At 38.2% G+C, this 22750-nt stretch overlaps 1 long non-coding RNA gene across 1 annotated transcript in view; it reads left to right on the top strand.

The window, feature by feature from the left end:
- Positions 1–22179, top strand: part of LOC110481157 (uncharacterized) — a 104595-nt gene extending 82416 nt beyond the window's left edge. Inside the window, exons 2-4 of the long non-coding RNA XR_002467216.2 lie at positions 9669–9859; positions 11706–11805; positions 22133–22179. This is a non-coding gene — a long non-coding RNA (uncharacterized LOC110481157). The remainder of the gene's footprint in view (positions 1–9668; positions 9860–11705; positions 11806–22132) is intronic.
- The last annotated feature ends 571 nt before the right edge of the window (positions 22180–22750 follow it).

The following is a 22750-nucleotide window of genomic DNA, read 5'->3' as shown; positions in this document are numbered from 1 at the left end:
TCAGTTAAAACATATTTGGAAAATCAGTTGTAGGGACCTCACAGCAGATGTTGCCATAGTGTCACTAGGTGCTTACATCCAGAAGAATAATTCATGCTCCATGATCTTTAAAAAAATAAAAATAAAAAATAAATGAATAAAAAGCACCATTCTTTGTTCAGAAAGCAGCAGAAAACTAGAAACTGCACTGGGAGTTTACTTGGTACCATCTACTTGTCTGCGGCTCTTTCCTCAGCATCTCAAATTCTTGTCTCATTTTCTGGTTATTCTCATTGACTGCGGAGTTGCGTTATTTGTATGTTTTATTATCAGAATATTATGTATTGGTTTATTCCTTTGTACCCCCATGTACAACTTGGTTTGCTCCCAGTTTTCCCACCTTGTCCCCCCTTCCCACCTTTCCAGTAACTGTTCATCACCCTGGAAGAGGCACAGTCCTTCCCTTTACCCCTCCCAGGTGCCTTGTCTATCACTCGGTGCTCCTTCCCATCCATCCAGAAGCTTCCACCTTGGGCACCGGGTGATTGGGTGAGGGCCTGGGGCCCCTCCCGTATCCTTCTCCCACTGGTCCACAGGTGCATCACCCCATCCAGGAGCCACTCCCTACCTCTATCCCTGTTGGTTACCGGTTACCCCTCCCTTACAGTTTATAAGCCAGTGCAAGCACCTTGTGCTTGTTCCTGTTGGCTGGCACCGTTCTAGGATATTTGGCCCCGTTGGGCTACAATAAACTTGGACTTAGCCCCCAGCAGGATCCGCTCTTCATTTACCACCACGAGGCGTGCCAGCGCTACCCGGAACCCACAAAGGCACTCTCCAAACCCCAGCTGGGAGCGGCGGAGGGTGCCTCCATCGCCCGCCCTCGCCCCAGGAGGAGAGCTAGCCGGGGCTGAGAACAGGGATCTGGGGCGGGAGCGTGGCAATTGACTATGCATGGAAACTAATCAGACAGTTTTAGCTCTACACATCACCTGCTAAGGTCAGGAAGGTAATTTTATACCTATTAGGTGTGTGAACATAAGATATTTATATGCAATCTTACTTACAACATGTAGATAAAAGTCCACTGACTTATTTCTTAAAAAAAAAAGGACACATGCCTAAAGTAAGATATCTAGTTAAATGTCTTGATGATTCAGCGCCTTTATGTCAATACAGGAAATAATAATCAACCTCTCTATTTCATACTATTGTCTCCCAGATGAATTCAACTCCTAGAAACTTATTACAAGTGCCAAGACATTTTTGTTTGATTCTTCTCAGTGGGCCACGTCTTCAAAGAGCAATCATGATAAACATTTGCAAATAGAAATATTTGTTAAAGCCAATGTGCATCCCAAAGGGATCTCTCCTTGTGAGTGTACTGATGGATTTTTGCCTTTTACAGGAAGGTAAAATAGGAAGTAGCTTATTGTTCAATACCGAGCCTGTGACAGACTTCTAACTGGAGAATTGGAGACCATAAACACCAAATGATTATATCTTTCAGTCCTGCTCTCATGCCTGAAAGGAAATGATTTGATTCATTAAGCATTCTGCAGGTTAAAAACAAATTATCTCCATTTGTATTTATTTGCAAATCTAAAGAGCTATCGAGCTCACAAACCTCTTCTGGCCTATTAAAACCATCCAGCACCAATTTTAAGAGTGCTTGTGAGGCAGCTTGCAAACAAGTAGCACCCAAAACCATGGACAGACTTTCCGAGAGCTCCATCTACAACACATTGAGTTTATTTTGGGACACAAACAGGAACCAAGCCCTTCTGAAAATCTGTGCTTCATTAGGAATTCTGATTATTATTAAAAATCTGGCACTCACTGAAGGTGCTGAGCACTTGAAAACTCAGTGCTAGGTTCTCTTGAATTTCCTGTTGGAGAGTTGTTGATATGTCAAGCAAGGTTTTTGAGTTAGAAATACGTTTAAGCAAATTTTGAGATACATATCCAGGTACCAGATTACCTTCTTAAAATATGTATAATTCACCAATGTAGTAAAAATTGGGTGACATTGTTGTGTGATGACATAATTGCACCTCATGCACTCAGTGGCTTCATAGAGCTACAAAACTAAAAATGTGTGTACTTTCTTATAAAGATCTCAAAATAAAATGTTTTTAGTCCATTTTTTAATAAGTATTCTCAAAACTGACAAAAACTTAGGGCTATTTCTATTGATTAAAATGCTGACATGCCATAGTGGTAGAATTTGGAGAAGCAAAGACTCAAATTTAAGAGCTTTACACTTTAAAGCTGCCAATACAAAGGGCTGCTCCAAAATCCAAAGGCAGTTAAAACAACGGCCTCCTAGGTCTGGGAGAAATGAATTATATTGGATAAAGGAGTTCAGTACTGAGCATTTGGTTTTATTTTTCCCCTCTGGGCCACACCATTGTTCTGTCATTTTGAACAAAAGAAAAATATTTTAAAAGGATAATATTTCTAGGTCTTACAGACTTGCCTTCTCTCCTTAGCTCTTCACAGGAAAAGGAACTGTGAGATAAATTGCCCTGTGAAATAAGAGAAGCTCTAATGAGTAAAATATTAGATGCTTCTGGGCTTTTGTATAATCTTCAAATATTCAAATATTTAATATCTCAAATTTTAAGGGCCATTAGGACAATGCCCTTAACAAGATGATTTAACTTTTGGTCAGTCCTGAAGGGGTCAAGAAGTTGGACTAAATGATCCTTTTATGTCCTTTCCAACTGGAACTATTCTATTCTACTTCATTCTATCAAGTGATGATCCTCTATGGGGACCGATGAGGCAAATGGGAAACATAAAATATACTTAACTTTCTGACAGGATACAAAAAATTTCCAAGTCTTTAGGGAGGACGCCACTGGGATTTACCAGGAAGAATATGCTACAAGAATGTTAAATATAGTAATAGAGATAAATCAATGTGTAATATAAGAAAAATAACTTTTAAAAGAACAAGAGGCAATGTTTCACATTTATTCCTCAGGTAGTTGGCAACATTCTGTCTGCATTGTAATCTGTAGAACATCTGGGTCTGATCTGAGGCTGCTATTCCACCAGATGTGGTAAAAAGTTGTCCCTTCTCAGGTGCAGAGGTGTGGACACTGGCTGCAAAATGAGCTTGCAACCTTCTGTCCCAGATGTTGCTGGTGGCAAAGGCTCTGGTTCCTCTTCCTTATGATGACTTATGATTGCTTGTTTCCTTCTTTTGCCTTAGGTGGAAGCTAAAAGTATCAGGGCTTTTGAGGGAGACCAGCAGTGCACTTCCTCCTGCTGGTGGCTTTTTGGTGGATGAAATTTCCAGGACAGTCCTGGTCTGGCACAGCTGCAGAAAGGTGTCCCTGGAGGCTGAGAATAAGTCTGTCTCTCTGGAGCACCCTTTGTTCCATCCCCTCGGAGCAAATAGCTCCCATCTGCAGCTAATGCAGGGTAACAGGGAGGCAAGACTGCCATATACAATGATCTCTGTTTCATTTCATCTGAATCATCCCAGTGAAAAATTAGTCTTACACCCACCAACGCCCTTAAAGGGATATGCTGCTTTTAATGTGTGAGATGAAGAACAGGAGGAAGATAAGAGATGAAAGAGAAGAACTCTGATAACTGTGGGATCTAGAAGCTATGGTGCACTCAATTAATTAGAATTTTCTCTTGTTTAAAAAAATGGTCTCTCTGTGCACATATTTAAAAACTGGTAATAAAATATCACTACTGCACCACTATGGAGTCTCTTTGAGATGCTCAATGAAATACTTGAATTACAAAGTAACAATTTCTATTGTTAGGAGTTGCTGCTATTCTCTTTTTATTGATGTCATAAAGTAGGTATTTATGAGATGAGGTTATTAAGATCAATAGTATAAATGGAACACCTAATTCTCTCTTTTTCAGACCAGCACAAAGCATTCCTTGGGTGGAATATGTGAGAATAAAAGGTGACTGGATACTGTCAGTTAACCCTAATCCAAATGCAAAGAGCTCACCCTATTAACAATGAGTCATTTTTTACGTGTTTCTTAGATCTAAAACTATCTTGTCCCTAAGTAGCCTTTTTATGAAATGTGCAGATTTGAATTCATTGCAGGATTGGATTTGCCACATTTACAACTAACACTGAAACTTTATTTTTTGTCTTTTTTTTTAATATAAAAGGCAAGACAGAGCATTTTATTTTAAAATCCATTTAGTACTGTGTTTTTAATAAATATGATCCTTCTTTGTGAAAAATGTCCTTTCATGAAGAACAAAAGTCTCCTATTTTAACACTGATACCAAATCTTCCTAGCTACTAAATAATGAACAGCAAAGACACTATGGTATAGACTGAGTTAAATCTGTATACTAATGAAGACTTTAACCTATATTTATAAAATCTCATTGCTCAAACCAAGTTGCAAAAAACAGTGTTTTTGAGACAAATGTAGTCACCAAACTCTCTCAGCTATTTCTAGTGATCTGCCTCTTGTTTCCATTTCCTATTTTCACAGCAGAATCATCAATCACTACTAATTTAAGCTCATGATTAAATAATATCAGCTTAGTTTAGGGGTCATCATTCAGGGAAAGTATTTGCCAACAGTTGATCATGTTGTTGTTCTTAATGAACCCTGCTCACAGAACTCCATTCTACAAGCACTTGACAAAATCAATAAGATTTACACATAGGAGCAGGGTTTGAAAAGTTCACCAGTCATGAGATGTTACAGAAGACAGTGAGTGCTCTCCATTGCCAAACGAAGAAAAATTTTAACAAAGATTTTTTTTCTCATATTTATGTTAAACAAAATACTTGAGAAATTTGGATAACCTCAGCAACAGAAACAAAAAAACCTCAAACACTTTTATAAAATAATCAAAGCATAATATCATTCTAGTATTGCTTACTACCGAAAAATAATAGTATGTTTTAATTTAAAAGATGCACTTTTCAAAAATGCACAGCAAAAATTGCTATAATACTTTAAAACCTAAAAAAGTACACAAAGAAATCTTCAACATTTTATTTGAGATTCACTTCCCTTAATTGTTTAGTTTGCAGTAGTGTACAAAGAGTTAATTGAAACAGTTAGCAAACTGAGATGTGAGTTTCTACTCTAACTCTTCCTTATGAGAACAGTTGAATGAGAAAAAGGTCCAATACCTCACAATTTTCCTACGTGGCTACACACAGAAAATTTATATCCACCTAAGTGATTGTAACCAGACACAACAAATTTGCTATGAAAGTTAAAATACACAATCTGATGCATCCCAACACTAACAGTAGTAATTGAGTGGTAAAGTCTTTTCCATGCTACTTATACATCTTTGAGGATTGTGAAGGCAGAGAAAAGCTGTCTCTGGATTTTTGCACCATCAGCTATTGCCTGGCAGCCTGCATGGTGGCAGGGAAGGGTGTACAAAGCAGTGCTGGTGAAGCTCAGCTCTGTGGTGTGTCCCCAGATGCAGCCCCCCATGTGCACGGGGCTCTGCTCAGCCTTCTTCTCTGTCCTGGGCATGTTCCTCCTGCACCTGCAACCAGGGGCTGTGAAACCTTTACAGGGCTAATACAAAGCTCACATTTGTGTCATGCTGAAATGTATTTGAGAAGGAAAAGACCCCTGCTTGTCTGCCAGGCTGTCTATTCCCGACACTGTATTCAAAGCCTCTTTAACTGTTGTGCCACAAAGGTTGAATCAGAGAGAGCAGGGAACAAAAGCCTTCTAGATGGCAAATCTGAGTAACAACGTGAGAGCTACATACTGTGCAATACCATTATATGACTTCAAATCTTTTGTTCTAGAGAACATTATATACCTATTATATGCTTAAATACAGGCATTGCTATAGCATAATTAAAATGTTTGTGATCACAGAAATAAAAGGAACAGTTAAAAAGCAAAAGTGTATTACCTCTGTAGGACTGCTGAACTTTGGCTGTAGGCACAGAAAGAAAAGCCGTCAGCATGAGGCAAGGAGTGTACAGGCCTTTGGCTCCATCTGAAAAAACAAGTTAATAGGTATAAGGGCAATTCTCTGTTGGTGTGTAGCTGTAGAAAACCACTTTCTCTTAGCTCTGCAAGCATGGTTACTTAAGCAGTGTTTTCATACCTGAAATGCTACTGTGGACATGCTTCAGGGCACTGGTTTTAGTGGGACCTGCGCAACTCTACAGTAATATTTGTTAACCTGTATGACCTAGTATTTGCTGTACTTTCTTCTGTAGTGAAAAATACTGTACATTTGGTCAAAAGGAAAACAAAAGGTACAACTGCCAAAACACTTCAAATGTTAGTTCGAGACCTAGGGCTCTTAAATGTTTTCCTTTTTTTACAGGAAAGCAGATACTCATTTCCATTTAGGAAAAAATTTCCACAGGGAAATGTATAAGTAAGCACTTGCAATCAGCTTTATTCATAGCATTGCAGATAAATTGTTGCAAACACCATGCACTTTCATGGTGTTTTCATTTGTTTAGCTAAAGAATTCTAGAGAAGCCCATAAGTGAGATTGTTGCCACAATTGGGAATCCTTTGTTTAGCCGACAAAGATCTAGCTAAAGTGTTCTACGGATGTAGAATTAAATGAGGACTTTGTCCTTCTTTTCTAGTCAGATCCCTGAAGATGCTAGATTATCTTCTATAATGTGTTTTGCCACAGTCTCTAGAGGGGACCACCTCCTTAAAAGGACAGCACAGTAATCTAATAAAAATCCAATCTATGGTGATCCATTACTTTGCAACTGAGAAAACCAAACCAAACAAGATACTAATATAAAAACCTCAGAATTCCTTGGTGCATTTTTTGTACTACAGCATTTACAAATGACCACATGGATCATGTAATATCATCTACTGTGCAGAGTTTCTTTTATTGGTCCCCATGGACTGAAATGTTTAGACACAACAGAGTTGAGCAGAGGGGCCAGTTGTAGATTTAACTGGTATTTCTTATGGTTTTATGGGCTTGTATGTCAGCCATATCATTGCTTTAAAAATTGCTTTTGTATTTAATAGTAGGGGAGCTTGACCCGAACATAGTAACAACACATGTATCCCTTTAACTGAGCTCTGTGAAGGATTGCAGACTGAAATGTAGAGAGATAGTAGCTCTGTGAGTTAAGATGTAATTAGCTGCCCAGGAAGGGTAACTTTGTCAATTGTCATTAACACATTTATTATGCTGATACTTTAAAGATCAGAAGTGTTAACCTGGAAATGGCATTCTGATTTAAACCTCTTAAACATTTTGAAGGATTGGTCATTTCGTTATACCTCACTGCTCTTTGAGGAGAGTCCTCCCTTTGTTCAGCATCTGTAAATTGCTTGTATGTGGATCTCACTTAAAAAAGAAGGAAAAGATCCTGAGTTACTCAGAACTGTCATAAAACTGTCACTTTGGATTATTGCTTAAACGTTGGCTGCAGGCTGAAAACTGTATGTCCATGCAGCACTCGCCAATTCAGGTGGGGTTCATAAAAGAGAAATTGTTGCTCTGCAGGGAGATACCTGTTAACCTTATTCATTTGTAAAACTGGTTACGTATTTTGGCACTTGCCTGGGCAGTCCAACACTGACAAAGCTTTCAACAAAATGAAGTAGATATATGGTATTTATGTAAGGTTCTCAGAAAGTGCAGGTTCAGAGCAAACTTTATTAACTGCACTTAAGCTTGCTCTGTGTCAACCAGCAACTCATTGCAGAAAAGCCTTCAGATCTTCTGCCCTTTGACCTTTAACAAGACACAAAGCTGGGCTGCAGGTGATAGAGGACTCTCAATTAGTGGTTCCAGCTTTACATGCATTCTTCTGTTTTGTGATTCAGATCTTTCACCAGGCTGCAGGTTGTGTGGGACAGAAGCTGGAAAACCAGGGGCTTGTCTTGAAAGATGTTTAGCAGCTTCATTTCCTACGAACACTAACGCCAAGAATAATGAAGTATTCATCCATCCAGCTTACTGGACTGGGTTTTGTATGACTGTATTTTGCTATATAGTCAAGGATTAACTTCTAAGTAATGGCAAACTGAAATTAACAATATTGTACATACATTTGCATAGATAACTTAGCTTTATTAATTAATATGGCTTATATTCACATTTAATTGTATTTAATATGACAAGTATTTTTCTACACTTAGCAGAAAGGCGTTTCATCATACCAGTAAATTCAGTGAGCAAAACTGCAAAAGACAAGAATTAAATGGACTAAAATGTATGCATTTTGTCTTCATTGTGTCCATTATCATTATGGAGGATCTTGTTTAGAATAGAAAAAGTACTGATTATCACCAAAATCTTTGCACAAATTCCTCATACACTAAGATTCTGGCACATATTTGAAGAAAAGAATGAAATCATGTCAGAGATTTTATTATTGCTACAATTTTTCAGCTAGAGAAACAGATGTTTTACCTAAGTTGTGTAGTTTCCGGATTAAGGTACAAGAAAAGAGCCCTAAGAGGGGAAGAGTAGAAATATAATAGCAGGTGATGAAGGTAGGCACTCATTGGCCTAAATTGAGTTGTGGTTTATCTCCAGGAGCATATCTGAGGAAACTCCATTGGAGGTTTCTGAATACTGAGATTTTCATCATTTCCTAACATCAGTCAGCCCAATAGGAGTTGCATCTCATGGCATTCAGGATCAAATACCCTATGGTATGTCTGACTCAACTTTGCAATGCCTGAGCAATTACTCCAACATCTCGGACACATTACACCTGCTGCACAAACAGTTCACATCCAGGCTGTGGACATGCTATGGATCTAATGAGCATCCCCCATGCTAATATGAGGGATGTCAAGAAGAAGAATAAACCTGGAGATGAAATGGTAATAAAGATTTCTGGGATTTTGTTGTGAAAGCAGATGTTACCTGTGTCTTTAAAGGGATTTAAGGTAATCTGTTGCAGCAGTTAATTTCTCAGTGTTTTTTTTGTGCAGCACTAAAATCCCCACTGCTACACAGAACTGTCTCATGGTGTGTGTATTTGATATCCTACAACCGTTCCACCATGGTCATCCTCCTTACCATGGGTTCCCTTTTCAGGGGTGGTATTGCTGCCTCACATCATGTCTTTCCTTGGACACTCCCTTTCTTGGAAGATATTGCACAGGTTCAAGCTGTTGGCTTGTCTAGGGATTTCTGCTAGGACAGACACAATAAAAGGCACTTTCCTGAGCTTATCATAACCTCTGAGCTTCCCTCTGTACCTCCAGACAACCCATATTTTTTATTCTACCTTCCAACCCTACTGTGACACAGCAAGATACTTGGATTTTTCCCCTGATTACATACAAGCTTTGCAATATAACTGCTGTATTGCAGGCTGGGATTTCATGTATTGTAATCAAGTATGATCAATTCACTGCAGGTGCTATGGCAGGCAGAGGACATACAGTCCCTGGTTTCTAAGTGCTCCAAACCTAACCTTTAAATGTTGCTACCAAGAGGGGTGATTGGCAGTGCCTTCTGTACCGCAAGGAGATAATTGTGGTGCAATGGTATAATCAAGAGAGACTCATTCTGTATTTTTGCTATCGTAGAAAAAATTCTGATAAGAGCCATATGGGGTAAAAGACTAGGGTTACAACAATACAATTGCAGGGTTGTTTTATCCAAGCATAGGTGTGACTGAGGTGACATAGGTGTGACTGAGACAAGAAGTGAACTTTTCTATAATTTCTATAATTTCCTTTTCTATGCAGGCAAAGAATCTGAAAGACTGTGGACTCTATTTCTAACTCAGCTTCCCGTGACCACTGAAGAACAGAAGAATTTTCAATGAGGAATTAATGTTATGAAGAGGTTTAATATCATATAGCTCATGGCACACGAAAGATCCTTAGCTCTTAGCTCATGATAATCCGGATAGAATTTAACCTTCAAAACTTAAAAGGTGAGTCCGCATTACTTTTAAGATGAGAAAAAAGATCTATCTAATGCTGTCATTCAGGTCCAATTCGAAGTTTTTAAAGTTAACAGGTCTCTTTCCATTGCCTTCAGTAGGCTTTGGATCAGATCCTGACAGTCACAACTCCAAATGGTGTGATATGTAAAAGTGCCTTTTTTTAAGTGCTCCTTGCAATCAGATAAAACTCTTTCCTAAACAGCATCATTCAATATACAGATTGTAGCAGGTAATTGTAATTGTAAATTACTGTAGCAAGCTTAGAATCAACTATTTAAGTACTTACCTGGCAAAACTGCAAAAGCTAACTTTTTTCTTCTTGCTTTGCAGTATATATTTCATTTTTCATGGCTCCCTAACTCAGATATTGCAGTGGCAATTAGGATTGAATCTTGGAATAGATGTAGCCTCCAAGCAAATATTTGTCATTTAAAAATCATAGTTCAGTTGAGTAAAACTTGGCAAACTGTTCTAAAACTGTATATACAGCAGCTCTATTTGCAAGTATTAATACACCAGGTATGCACACTGGCACAACACACTCCCATACATGTGTGTGCTAACATACAAAATACACAAATATAATTTCCCAGCACATAGGAAATCTTCAGAATAGCTAACATTGGATGCAGGCCTGGATGGGATACTAAGCAAGTTCTCAGGTGATACAAAACTGGGAGGAGCTATTGTCTCCCTTGGAGGCAGAGAGGCCCTGCAGAGACACAAATTACAGGACTGGGCAATCCCCAACCGTGTGAAGTTCAACAAGGGAAAGTGATGGGTTCTGCACATGGGATGGGGCAACCCTGGGTGTGTGGACAGAGTGGGGAGTGAGGTGCTGGAAAGCAGTGCCATGGAAAAGGACCTGCAGGTCTGGTCAATGGCAAAGTTGAACATGAGCCAAGAGTGCCCTGGCAGCCAGGAGGACCAAACCTGTCCTGGGGGGGATCAGGCAGAGCATGGCCAGCTGGGCAAGGGAGGGGATTGTCCTGATCTGCTCTGCACTGGCCTCACCTCTAGGGCTGGGGGCATTTTGGGTACTACAATATAAGAAAGATGTAAAGCTGTTCAGAGTTTCCAAAGGACAGCAATGAAGATAAAGAGCCTTGAGGGGAAGCCGTGTGAGGAGTGTTTGAGGTCACTTGGTCTGGTCAGCCTGGAGCAGAATGAGGGGACACCACACTGCAGTTACAACTTCCTTGTGAGAGCAGGAGGAGGGGCAGGCAATGATCTCTGCTCTCTGGTGACAGTGACAGGACCCGAGGGAATGGCCTGAAGTTGTGTCAGGGCAAATTTAGGTTGGATATTAGGAAAAGGTTCTTTACACAGAGGGTGGCTGGGCACTGGAACAGTTCCCCAGAGCAGTGGTCACAGCCCCAAGCCTGACAGAGTTCAAGAAGCATTTAGACAATGCTCTTGGGCACATGGTGCAACTCTTGGGGGTGGTGCTGTGCAGGGCCAGGAGCTGGACTCGATGGTTCTTGTGCCTCCCTTCCACCTCAGCATATTCTGTGATTTTGGATGTGCCTTCCATACAAAAGACTACTTAGTATTTTATATTCACTGGCATAATAGACTCTAATCCCTCCAAAAGGAGTCTTAATAAATAATATTCACATAGACACACATTTTGAAAGCACACACTTCAGAAATATGGAAATAGAAGCATAAAAGGTAAATTTACAATTTCACACATAATAGAAATTGTAGAAAATTAGGCTTTTTGGAAATGTCTCAACAACAAGGGGGGAAGAGGGAGGGAAAGATAGAGGTGTTTCAAGATACTTCATAATACCTAATGCTTAATTACTTAATTTTAATTGCCAACTTATAGTTTCATCTTGCCGACTGCAGAAGCACTGAGAAACCGTCACTGTTGTTAAATTCCATTGGAGTTGAGGCTGACCAGCGCCCATCAGGACTTCTCAAAATTGGTAGGACTCACCTCTTTGAACACACACTCTTGGTGCTTCATGATCAGCAAAAGAGACAATGAAATGGGTGGGAGGAACTGGCAGCCAAGAACTCACTGCCTAAAGCTGAGGAAAGAATTAGGGATGAGAATAATAATGAAAGGAGACATTCATGCCAAACCAAACACAAGGGGTTTAAAGCCAGCACAGTACCAGAAAGAATGACCTAAAAAGATCACAGGTCTACTCTCTCTGTCAGTGCAGAGATATTTTATCAGCTTTCTTCTTCAGCAGCTCTAAGTGACTCAATATATTAACTCATATGGCAGACACTACACTACAATAAAATATAACCAGTTGAATTTGTGGCAGATTGGAAACTTTCATTTAAAAAATGTCCATGCTTGTCAATTCAATTAGATGAGAATTTACTGGCAAGACAAGCTATGTAAGTCTTGCCAAAATACAAGGAAAAAAGCAGACTCATCTGATAACTGTCTGAAGCAGGTACAGCTCACCAGGCTTGGCATTTTCCTCTGCTTTAAATGTTTCTTCCACTGCATCTGTATGTTAGTATTGTCCCATCCCTGAACTGGTAGCAGGTTCTGCTCTTCCAGCTTGCCTGTTTCGCTGTCTTGCTCCTCTTTGACAGTCTAAATCCTTTATCTTTTATTCTGATGTGACAGTGGGATGCAGTGAGATGTTTATTTTTGCCTATTTTTGCCTGTTGTCTAGTTGCCAACCCAATTCTCTGATGATCAAATCAAAGTATGCTCCAACAGCCAAAACCCACCCATATTCCACAGGTGCAGGAGGACAGACCACTACTAGCAAGGGTCTCTCCCGAAACTCTTACAGTGAATGGCATTGGGTTGGGATTTTGGTTTGAGTTTCTTTTGGAAACTTTATATACTAATAAAAATTGAACTGCAATTTGATATACATCTAATTAAAATGTACTATAATTGTTGAAGTATGTTACTAAAGTGATTTTCTTTTTCAAGCAACAGGTTTGCCAGATGACAAACATTGTGGTTTCTCTGCTGTTGCAAGGAGCTCAGAGCTAAGTACAGAGGGTGAGGTCAGCCCTGGACATCAACCCCCACCCCAGGAGTGGCAGAATTTTTCACTAAGCTCTCATGCTCAAGGCTTAAGTGAGGCTTTTTGCCAAACAGTCAAATCCAAGACAAATAGCCTATGTGGGTGTTTTGTGCACAAAGATTACTGAAGTTCATTTAAGCTAGATGGATAAACCTTTAGAAATCTGGCTTGTTAGAATTAACTATAATATAGATCAGAGTTAGCTGTTTATTGAAAAGCACTGTGAGAGGAATGTAAATTGCCCATGAATCAGAATGACCTGATGGTGAAGTACCAGCAGCTCTTGGTGAGCATGTTGTGACCAATTCTCACAAAAAATACAACCTTTATGTACAGTAGTTTGTTTTTTTTTTTTTTTTAATGACTGTGTTCCTGTTCTGTTTTTTCAAGTTTTCCATTTTCTATTTAAAAATGAGGTACAACTCTATTGAATTTGCAAGGAAAAATTCAAATTGCTAAACATCTTGTTTTAATTTTTTTTTAACATAAAAAATTCCATAAGGCCTATTTTAGTGGCAGGGCTGAAATTTCCCTGTGGGTGAAAAACCTAAGTGACTCCAAGTCATCCTTCGACTCTGGCTTTATGCACCAGAGGAGGTTTTTTGATTTATTTTATTTTAATGTCAGAAGGTGAAGCTCTGGTTTAGTAACTGCTCCCATTCTTCTACAGGAGAACACAGAACATTCCTGACTCATCTTCAGGTATTCTCTAACTTGATTTTCACCCTTTTTCCCATTGCAGCAGGAAAAAAAAAAAAAAAAAGGTATATAATTGTTCATAACTGTCCAAAAATTTGAAACCCAGAAAGTGCAGTCTAGGATGTCACCTTGTATGATAAAGCAGGGGAAGGGAAATCATCTACAAAACACAGCATCTCTTGCATCAAAGGCACTTCCCTAAGGTATTAGACTACACTTAAAAGTTTTACCTTTCCCAAATACAGTCAGTATTCTCCCTTTCTGTCTCTTGCTTAAAAGAATGGCTCTGTTTTCACTCTGAAAGTCATCTCCTACTTCAGTTAACAACAAAACCAAAAGAAGTTGTATTGTTAGAAGGTACCACAATCCACCACGATCTACAACCATGATGAAAGTACGGCCTGGAGAACAACTCTGCCACGTATTTCCATCACACCATGTCACTGCTGAGCCCTGCCTTCCTTCCTGGGATTGCCAGTCCTGTTGTTAGTTGATACATGTCATTTACCACCAGGCAATGTCATGGGGGGACACTCAAGTGAGTCGAGTCAGGATCACAGGCAGAGCAATCAGGTTAGCACACAACTCCACTAAGCTGATGTATCCTGTTACTCAGCATTTAATTTGATCAGACTTCACCCTGGCTGTGATAACATGGGTATCCTTTTTCTGCCAGGCAGTATCTCAGCATTGCACTCATCAAGCAGGGGACACACACTTCTAGAGCCAGAGAAATAGGATTCTGGGATGTAAGCCTGCATAGTCTAAGACTGGGGCTGAAAAGCACCTAACTTCACATCATAGCTCAAAGCAACCAGAAGATGCAAAAAGTTCTGTTTAACGATGACTCAGGCTTCATTTGATCCAACAGTGATGGAAATAAAACCTGGCAAAATTTGGTTTTGATTGATTAACATGGTGTTGACAGCACCCTAATGAGTGTTATAAGAAACTTGACAATTCTTAGTGTTTATGGAGCACCTCTATGGGATTGCAGAATTACTCATTCTGCACGTCCTAATTACAGAAACATTCAAGAAATACCTTAACAAAATGAAAAAGCACTTTCAGGTAAAACTGGCAAGTTTTTGTAAAGTAAATGAAGCTGTAATCCATCCTATTGATCAAAATATATTAAAATTGCACAGATAAAATAATGGAAATAGAACAATATATGAAATAGCAGCTTTTTCAATAAGCACCACCCATTCTCTGTTCAGAATAAACCCTGGATCTTACAGGAAAACAAAAAGGCAATTGCATAATGAATATTAATAGAAACCATATTCATAAGTGGGTTAAAATTAAAGCCAAACAGTCAGCTTTAATTCTGAAAATATCTAAATCTGATTGGTTTACTTTTCAGTAGTTAAACACTGCTATAATAATAATAATAATAATAATAATAATAATAACAATAATAATAGCAATACTGAATACATATTGGTTTAATTTTATTTATTGTAACACTATCTAGAGGTTATATTTCTGCAGCAGTGACCATCAAAACCCTGCTCCTAGAATAGCTACAGCAACCATTAGATCTTTTAAAGTGAATATTTCCAAATAATCAACAGCAACTACATCAAGAAACACATCACAAGCTGAAAAACAGACAGGAATTTGGCATGTGTTTCCCTTGCCCAGCCACGAACAACAACCAGTGCAGCACATGGTTGATGTCACCCTATATGCTGTCCCTGTCCCCCCACCATCAAGGTGGCTTTCAGCCCTGTACATACTGGTTGCTAATAGGTTCACAACTTTTTCTTCAAAAGATTCTTTCTGTTACACTCCTGGCATCTGTTTCTTCCCCCATGGAAGCTGCTTAACCTAGGTGCATAACACTTAGAGAGAACCCAAGGCCTGATCCAGCAGCCACTGAAGTCTTAATAGAGTTCCTTAGGGCCAAACAAGCCAAAGTAAAGCATATAAGGAAGACAGACAGGTTATACTGACAGTATTTTCTAGAGACTGTCAGAAGTGCATCAAGAGGCACAGTGACAGAAGGACCAGAGCTATCAGCTGTGTAAATCCGTGTGCCTGTTTGCTGTTTGCATTGCAGCAAGCAGCAGGTTGTTACAGCCTCTGTGCCATCACTAACCACATTATTCCCTTTATGGTCTCAGAGAGAAATCTTACTTCATCCCAATGTACCTCTGAAGAAAGATCTTGAAAAACTTCCCCATAGCATTACTGGACAGTGGAGCTGAACCAAGTGATTTTTACATGCAAACTTTGACCCATTTCTGTATAACTTTTTTTTCCCAAATATTCACATTAAATTTCTTCTGGGTCATGCTGCAGGTCTCCTAGGACTTATGGCTATACAGTAGGAAATGAGCAGTAGGAAATTTTTGTATTTTACATCTGATCCAGTTGTTTTGCTGTACAACATCTCTTTGTCTATGGTTGTAAAGCTGGAATTGCTACCTCATTTTAAGGCTCATCACCCAAAGCAGTACAAGATTTAGGGTATGAGTAAGTCAACCACAGGCAGCTGAGGCACAGCCCTCAGCTCAGACTTGATAACTGAGTGTATACATGCTTCTAGACTGCTGCAAAGAAGAATGAAACTGGTTGCCTAAAACCAAATTCACAGTGGATTTAAGCCACTTCCTGGGTAACTTGAGCATATTTGGTTTTCACATGCATTAGACCTACATAAACATGTCTCAGCAGATAAGTGGTGAGTTTAAAGGACTACCTTTGTCAATCGATGCAAATGGGAGATGTTTGGGACAGGTTTGTGTTTTAAAAACTTGTGTGATGACCCTCAGTCCATTACTGATGTTACCAGGCACCAAACTGATAAACATTATAAGGTCTATAATACATTAGTATTCTGGTGTTGTGGATAAAATTGTAAGTAATTCTTTTTTACTCAGGAGGGTAATTCTTTAAAGTCTGAAAAACACTTGGAGGTTCCTGTAAGAAAGGAGTTAAAGAAATGCAAAAGTGTTGCTTTAGTATTGTGTTATTTATCAGCTGTCTGGTTAGCATTTGTGCTCAGTCCGCAGGTTTCACATGTAAATCAAATGCAATGACTCCATGACAACTCACAAGATTTACACAGATGGGACCTGACCAGCCCTCTCTGAAGTCACCGGAGGTGGTCTGGGTTCCCTAATGATTGCAAATAGGACACACAAACATAAATATAATTTACTTTTATAAAACTTTTAATTAGGTTAATAAAATCTCTCAGCATAAAAGCCAATAGCTCATAAAAACTCAGACCCTGTGCATAGCAGAGCTGATGTCGGTCAGGATAATAGCCACAAAGAATTGCATTACCGAGCTAATACAATAGGGAAGTCTCCTGCCTCTCTTTTGAATAACCTCTTATGCAAATTTCAGATGTTGACCATGACACCAGACCTTCACAGGGCACTGAGCTGTGTTTCCCTGTGCTTACAATATATTTGATTTCAATGCAAAACTGCAAACTCATCAAAACTACACTTTTCTACCAGCATTCAATTATTTAAATACAGAATATATACAATGTGAGGGGTTTGCTTCTGAGTCTTGTATAAAGTACTTCAGTCAAGCTTACAAATACTATAATGTGAAAAGGACAAAAATCTAAGTGAGGGGAAATTCTAGCCATTGGAATCCTTTTTACCTATTAGTTTCCACCTTTCCTCACCCTTGACCAGTTAAAAATACTGTTTCTAAAATGCATTTAAGCATGCAACCTATATATATGTATTATTTTTTTAATATATATATATTTATATATATATACAAATTGTCTCTATAATAACGAATCTGTACTATTCACAAATTTAAAGACAGGTTTATTTGTAATTTGGGTCATTAGCTTCCCACTTGCTAAATTTTTTGACCACAAGCTAAAGATTTAAACTATGAAAAGTTTCATTATTTTTGTCCAATTAAAATGTGTTTGCTTTCATATGCACATAAAGATGGACTATTTGCAAATATACAGATATTTAGTATTATTTATTAAATATTATCCACAAAAATCAAAGAATATATATAAGAATATTCCATAAAAAATGCACATAAATGCTGTTAACAGAGTGTTTTGTTATTTCATGTGCCATATTCCAGGCTCAGTTCTTAGAAATAACAATGCCAAGGAAATGGTAAAACACATGAGATTGGTTTCAATCACTTTCCCTTCCAACAGACAAAAGTTAATTTGTCTTGTACAATGAGACTTGTGCTAAATATATTGAACAATTTTACATTTCTTAGGGAGTATAGAATCATTCCTATGTGTGTCTAGAAAAATCCCCCAAGACAGAATATTTACAGAAAAGAAGCAACCAGTTTTATGTTCAAAAGTGTGATATATTGAAAATAAGGGCAAATTTAATTCTTAGAATGTATATATGCTCTCACATGCATACACCATTTTCTTTCCCTTCAAAATCTAAATTTCATCTCAGCACCATTAGCATCTCTCTCTGTGCTGTTCCAAACAGAATGGCTCTGAAGGATTAACAGGGGCTGCCATCCCAGCTGTGATTGCACTGCACTCCTGGCTGCCGCAGCCCAGCGCTCCAGGACAGGGATCCCTCTGACACCCACTGCCTGGGGGTGTGGAGGTTTGCCATGAGTCACCAAAGGCAGGACACCACCTTTGATCTGCATGTCCACACAGACTGCAGCTCAGGGGATGTTTAATGGGCTCAAGGTATTCCTCCTCCTGGTTAAAACACTCCCTGCTTCAACAGGAATGAGTCATGTCATCCAAGGAGTGGGGAGCCACTCCTCGGGGATGGGGTTTGACACCTCTGCTAGTGATCCCTGGGGCCTTGTTCTCCTCTGCTCCCAGTGCCCGGCCACATCCAGCACCCTTCTCTCTCTCCCTCTCATCCCAAAGGGAAGCACTGTGCAGGACCCAGAGACACTTTGAGCTGGATGCTGTTCCCTTCACACCTGTCTAAGAGCTGGTTGAGTCAGAGGGAAAATCTACCCCAAATTCAGTGGATTTGAGGTTGGATTCCAGACCCCAGACCAGTTTTGCTTCAGAGGAGCCTGGAGTCTAGGATATAAATCTATGTATTTGTTGCAGACCTAACTGTAATTTGATTCCAGTAGTCATGAAAAGGACATAAGAAACTTGGAAATATGTGTACATGTGCCTTGCTCAAACACTGGGTGCCATTAGAGAGCATAATATTGTTCCGGGCTATTGATTTTACCACAATATTTCCTTGCTTAGTCTGTTTTCCACTATGAGATATTTGCACCCTGCCATGGTAAATGTTGTTTTTAACAGAGCTCACTGCAATTTTTTTTTGAGAAACTATGTGAACAATGTGGAGTTTTCTCAGTGCTGAGTTGTAAGTTGGGCTGTCTGATGCTCTATTTGAAAAAATGGGCAGAAAGAGCCAAATGGAGCATAAAGCTGAATTGAGATCAAATGTATATACTGAAAATACTAAACAGCGAGGCCCATGAAGTATTTTAGATACTAATAATATTAAATAAGGGATTATATTCATAGGTAGAGTTCAGGTTTTTATTATGTTTATCTGGAACAGAAATAGACATCCAGACCTCATTTCTCTTCCAAAACAAATACAGCTTAAGTCATAAGATGTGCTCTTTTTTATGCCACTTTTCAATTATTCAGTTATTTTGCTAAGACATTCACTTATTCCACTCTAGGCTAGTAGGGGGAAACAAGGGGGATGGAGAGTAAGGGCAAGAGAAAAGGAATTCATGTAAACCAACAAGCTGAATATGCTTCTAAATTACAACCAAGATAATTAAATGTAGATCAGCTGTTACAATAAAGTCCAATTTTCACTTAAATGAAATTTGTATAATTTTTGTCCTTCAGACCAAAATTAAGTTTAAAACAAACTGATGTTTGCTGATATGAATTGATCCATCTCCCTTTTTCTGCATCTGAGTTCTCAATTACAATTTATAATAGCTACATTTTCCCAAATACATACAGCATGTGATGAAAAGCAGGCAAATAAAATATTTGTGAAACTTAAGCAGATATATTTAGTGATTTCTTCTCATCTTGAATGGGTTCATTGAATGTTCTGTGGGATCTGTCATGTTTGGCACTAATTTGTATTTCTTTTATGACTTGAAGATGGAATAAAGTGTACTTGCAGTAAATGAACAGATGACATGCAGCTAAACCATACTTCAGACATGTTGGATTGGACTTCAGAATTGGGTGAAATAATGGCTTTAAAAAGTAGGCTACAAAAAGGACAAGTGTAAAGTCAGGTTTAGGAATACTTACCTGGATTAAGGTATGACATGTTGTGGCAAAATGCAAACAATATGTACAAAAAAGTGCCATCTACAAGGCACACAAGTAATATACAAGCAAATATTGTTGTGTCCAGTTGTCCTCTCAGCTGTAAAGATGTAAATTCATTGAAGATACTGTGGAACAGGCAGTAAAAAACAGTGGAGAGTCAGAAAAGGACATTACAAAGCAGAATGGAATCACCTGTTCACCACCTGTTTGCTACCAGGCGAAAAAATATTGAGCCAGAAAATATTAACTGTAAATTTTGTTATCTAAAGAGATGGTTGGAAATTCCTATGAGCAGGTCAGATATAGATGACAAGTCCAGTTTAGGTACAGTTCATTCTGTTCTGGGAGACAGAGATCTGAGCATTTTAGTTCTCTTTCCAACTTATTTCATAAAAATGTACATTAAAATTCTATTACAGTTGTGTTAGAAAGCACTTAAATGAGAATATTCATCCATCTAAAATCATATTCACAGGAATCCCTTTATGGAATTATTTTCATGGATGCCCTGACAAGTAAGACCCTGAGTCTTTCCTGAGAAGCAATATTCCTGTTGGGTTCCCTGGAAAACAAAAGACTGGACTATTCAGAAGCCAATATAACTGGGAAAGGAAAAGCCAGACTTGTTGCAGAAAATTAGCTGCAGGCATACATTTTCACTAAGGCTGCAGAGAGTTGTCTCTGAGAAATTTATCATTCTAAATTACCATGGGGCCTACATAGGAAATAAATCTTCACAGATATACATTTGGAACAGGAAAGGAAAAAAAAAAATTAAAATAAAGTTAGCTGTCCTGTTCCAGGATGCAATTTTGCATTTTTTCTTGTATAGACTTCAGTAAAGGTTTTGCTTGTAATGGATAGTGGATGATGGCAGATATTTTACAATTTGTTACTGGGGGTTTTATTGTACTCTGGTTTTTGTGGTTTTGGTTTGGTTTTGTTTTGTTTTGGGGTCAGCCAAAATCTCAATATTTTTACCTGAAATTCAAGGATTTGCAAATATTGAACCATAAATGTAAAAAATATTTTAAGTTTTCAGATGTTAGATATTTTTATTCTACAATGAAATTATCTGCAAAAATCTGTCTTTCTTTAAATGGCTTCATAAAAAAAAAATCTAACTTTCTCAGTTGAAAACATATGCCAAAATTAAGTGCATTTAGCACAATTACAGGGTACAATACTTTTTAATTCATTGCAGCACCATGATTTCTTGACATTTAGAAGTTACAGGTATTGATTATTCACTGGACTTAACTATGTCAACAGTCACTAATCCTTCACAGAGTGTGTAAAAATAACCATAAAAATTATCTTCAAATAATTAATTACAAATTCACTAAGAATTTTAATAAGATTGCAAAATGTACCAAGAAATTAACTGAAAACTGCTTGATTTCTGCCTTGTGTAATCTGGGAAAAGAGACCATGTCAGAATAGATGCCATTGAGGAGTTGTCATCTCCTCCACTTTGATATGTGCCACAAAGTTAATGGCTATTTGGACTACCAAGCACTTACTGGGCTCCTCAGTTTCCTTGTAGCTGGAAAGTAATTATTTAAATATAAAAGTAGACTAGTTCTCACTTTTTTTTTTTGCAAGTTCCCAGAGCAAAACAGAGGTTTCCTATTGGCAAACACTACTGATTTGCAAGAAGGGTATAGTCTGGTTGAAGAAATTCTACAATAGGGAAATAAGAACTATCAAAGAACCAGAAAGAATTTCTAGAAGCAAAATGGAAATCCTGGCAATGTCCACTGATACTAAAATGAAAAGGAAGCCCAACATACAAGCTTGGTATTGCTCAGGGATTTGAGGCTGGTGAAAGAACAGAAAATGAATACTCTGCAGATTTCAACCACTGTCTACACAAAGCATATTTAGAGGAAACAGCTGACTCTTTAAACAAGAACTAATACATCCTGCATTGAATATATACATTCTTAGGAAGAAGAAAAAGTGCAGTATAAAGAAAGAGAAGTGAAAGGTAAAAACAATTAAAGAGAAAAATAGAATTGGAAAAGAAAATGTGAAGGGGAAGAATTGCAGTATGTTTTTGTCACCAGAGCAATAACAGCACAGATCTGGTTTTAATATTATGTAACATCTAAATCATGTCAAAATATGTCTACTAATGATCAACTACTGTAATGACATAAACTTTGCATTTATTTGGAATCTGTTGCAAATGCCAGCACGTTCCACCTGCTAGCCACCATAGTGACATAAAATATTGCAGAATATGTGAATTTAAAATCTCCCCCTGTTCACTTGCAGCTGCAGTTCAATCTGACATTCAAGACATGCTTCAAAAGGGACCTCACCAAATGAGATGCCACTTTCTTTTCTGTATAATATTTGGTGAATGGATCTTTACTTGAAAACTCTTGATCTCAGTTCACAAGAATACTTTCTGAGGGACCTGTGGCAGGTCATTCTGAAGGCCAGTTCTCAAGTTTCAGGTCTTGGTTCTTCCACAATTCAGGTCAGTTCAGAATTTTTTTTTTTTTTCAGCTTCTTTTTTGTCTTTTAACATTACCTCCTCTTTCTGGAAAAATGAATTATTAGAATATATGTGAGGTCCTTAATGCTCAAGAACTTAAGAATGGTTAAGAGAAATATCAAAATCTCCCAACTGGGTTTGAAGTTCAAAGATGTAAGGCTTGGAAAAGTGCTCTAATTATGGCAAAATTTCTAACACTTGATCAGTATATTTGAGTTAGAACAACTTTTTTTAATCTCATAAAAAATTAAACTTCCTTACTCCATGGACAGTTTATGGTAAAAAATGTTTTCCAAGGTTCGCAAAAAGCTTCTATTTAACTGCTACAGCAACAGTGTCTCTATAAGTCAGTCCAATGAGCAATTAAACTTTTTCTATGTCTGTAGGTTTGG

Source organism: Lonchura striata, chromosome 6, assembly GCF_046129695.1.
Source record: "Lonchura striata isolate bLonStr1 chromosome 6, bLonStr1.mat, whole genome shotgun sequence".
In the NCBI taxonomy this organism is placed as follows: Eukaryota; Metazoa; Chordata; class Aves; order Passeriformes; family Estrildidae; genus Lonchura; species Lonchura striata.
The sequence above is the reverse complement of the archived record's forward strand: the minus strand, read 5'-3'. Positions and strand labels throughout refer to the sequence as shown.